The sequence below is a fragment of the Leptonychotes weddellii genome, unplaced genomic scaffold (assembly GCF_054177405.1).
Source record: "Leptonychotes weddellii isolate Sample4059 unplaced genomic scaffold, ASM5417740v2 HiC_scaffold_16493, whole genome shotgun sequence".
NCBI classification, from domain to species: domain Eukaryota; kingdom Metazoa; phylum Chordata; class Mammalia; order Carnivora; family Phocidae; genus Leptonychotes; species Leptonychotes weddellii.
In genome coordinates, this window is record NW_027747671.1 from 1430 (window position 1) to 4307 (window position 2878).

The 2878-nt window shown below is 50.6% G+C and overlaps 1 pseudogene; it reads left to right on the forward strand.

The window, feature by feature from the left end:
* The first annotated feature begins 268 nt into the window (after nucleotides 1-268).
* On the forward strand, nucleotides 269-1935 carry LOC102729544 (putative olfactory receptor 2W6 pseudogene; annotated as a pseudogene).
* Nucleotides 1936-2878: the final 943 nt, after the last annotated feature.

A 2878-nucleotide genomic window follows, 5' to 3' on the forward strand; every position in this document is an offset into this window, starting at 1 on the left:
CAGAGAAATAGGTTCAAAGTTAGTGGATTCTGACAAAAGTATTTGCTTTCTTTTTCTAAATTATTTTATAGCTAATTATATCAATAAAAGCTTATTTTTTAAAAGTCTATCCACTTATTTCACTTAACCAGATTATAAGCTATTGAGGAAAAAGTTATAGCTTTCATTGCTTTGTAGACAAGGATGTTTTTAGCACCTCAGCCTACAGTTGCAGGAATGGGCAGACAGGTGGCCCAGTTCAGGTGTGAGGGGGCACAGTGAGACGCATCCATTGTTGGAAGGAAAGGAGATGCACCATTTTCTTCATGAGTAATAGCACACATGTTAACCTCTGCAAACAGGTTTATCAAGCCAAGAGTGATGGAAAGAAGTAAGGCGAGCTCTGGAGGAGACTTCATTCTGCTGGGGTTCTCTGACCGGCCAAAGCTGGAGACCATCCTGTTTTTCATTAACATGGTTTTTTACCTTCTGGCTGTGGCGGGGACCTCGACCATCATCTTCCTCTCCCTGGTGGACCCTCCACCGCACTAGCCTATGTATTTCTTCCTCTGCAGTCTGTCCCTCCTGGATCTCTGCTACACGACTGGCAGCATTCCTCAGATGCTGGTCAACCTCTGGGGCCCGCGGACGACCATCACCTACGTGGGTTGCGTCGTCCAACTCTGCCTTCCTGTCTGCGGGGGGCACCGAGTGCATCCTCCTTTCAGTCATGGCCTACGACCGCCTCGTGGCTGTTCGCAAGCCACCGCACCCACGGCCGCCACGCACCCACAGGAGTGCCCGCAGCTGACAGCCGTTGCCTGGCTCAGTGGGATCGCCGACTCCGTGCTCATGTCCCCACTGACGATGTCCCCGGGGCGCTGTGGCCAGCGCCGCATCAACCACTTTGCCCGCATTTCCTGCGTGGACACCAGCCGCGCTGAAGGCCTGCTTTCCTCCTGGCCATCCCCATCGTGCCCGTGCCTCTCGCCTTGATTCTCGTGTCCCACGGCTGTATTGCAGGGGCGGTGGTTGCGCGCATCCAGGGTGCGGCAGGGAGGCCTTCAACACCTGCTCTTCGCACGTGGCCATGGTGTCCCTCTTCTACAGCAGCATAATCTACATGTACATGCAGCCCGGGACCGTGGCCAGCCAGGACCAGGGCAAGTTCCTCACGCTCTTCTACGGTCTCGCGACCCCCGCTCTGAATCCTTTCATCTACACGCCGAGAAACAAAGAGACTCAGTGCAGGGGGCGGTGCGCAAGGTTCTCGGGAGAGACAGCGGCGTGCTGGGTGCGGGAAGGCACTGAGGAAGGCTGGCATCCCTGCGCCCAGGTGCCTCGGGTCCGCGGGGACTGAGGCGCTCCAGCGCAGCAGCGGTGTGCGGGGTCGCGCGCAGGCGCTGGAGTGTGGGCGCAGCGGGTCTGCTCTCTTCCAGGGGTCCTGGACTAAGGCACAGGTGGCTGGACAGGACCCCTGTCCTTCCCGGTGACAGCGTTGACCGGAGGAGATACTGTGCTGGGGGAATGGATATGCTACTTCCTCTCTGCTCAGGGGTGTTTTAGGCGGAGACAGTGATGACTTGGGGCTGGGATTCCAGGGCCCTGTGACGTCACTACTAAGTTAGCCATCAGGGAGGAGACCGCAGGTGCCGGACACCTGCGCGCGTGTGTGAGGGCGTGGCTGGTATGCTGACGTTCGGTGGTTCCCTTCCATAAACCTTCGTGTTAGGAATGTTCTCGACCCTCCTGGAGATGGGGCTGTTCCTTCTGCAGGCTGCAGTTGCCTGTCTCCGGGTGCCCTGCTCAAGTAACTGCTTCAACAACAGTGGTCCTTTAAAATTTTTTCAGGTCATATGCCACTTGTTGATCATTAACTCAACTGAACGGGCATTTCATGCAACAAGCATTTAAAAGTGAGTTGGGTTAGCAGGAAAGCGAATAGACATTACAGAGATGATTACGTAAGGTAGGGTAAGTCAGTTGTGAGTGCGTGTGTCTCAAATGTTTTCCTTACAGTGAACCATTGACACAGAAGCTTGAAAATCACTGCCTTAAAGAGTCTTTGCTGGAACAACCTTCCAAGCATGCAGTACCTCTGCACTGGGGGAAAAAAATTAGAGATACAATTCTATTTATTTTTCTAAATACTCTTTTCCCCCCCTTTTATAAAAGTTTTAAAATTTCAGTTAGTTAACATACAGTGAAATATTAGTTTCAGGTGTAGAATCTAGTAATTCATCACTTCCATACAACACCCGGTGCTCATGACAAGTACCCCCCTTCATCCCCATCCCCTGTTTCCCCCATCCTCCACCCTTTCCTCTCTGGTGACCATCACTGTGTTCTCTAGTGTAGAGAGTCTCTCTCCTTTTTTTTCTAATTTAATTTAATTAAAAAAATTGTATTGTTATGTTAATCACCATACATTACATCATTAGTTTTTGATGTAGTGTTCCATGATTCATTGTTTGCATATAACACCCAGTGCTCCATGCAGAACGTACCCTCCTCAATACCCATCACCAGGCCAACCCATCCTCCCACCCCCCTCCCCTCCAGAACCCTCAGTTTGTTTCTCAGAGTCGATCGTCTCTCATGGTTCGTCTCCCCCTCCGATTTACCCCCCTTCATTTTACCCTTCCTTCTACTAATGTCCTCCATGCTATTCCTTGTGTTCCACAAATAAGTGAAATCATATGATAATTGACTTTCTCTGCCTAAAGACACATACAGACTGAAAGTGAAGGGATGGAGATCCATCTTCTATGCCAAGGGACCTCAAAAGAAAGCTGGGGTAGCAATTCTGATATCAGACAAATTAGATTTTAAGCTAAAGACTGTAGTTAGAGACACAGAGGACACTATATCATTCTTAAAGGGTCTATCCAACAAGAAG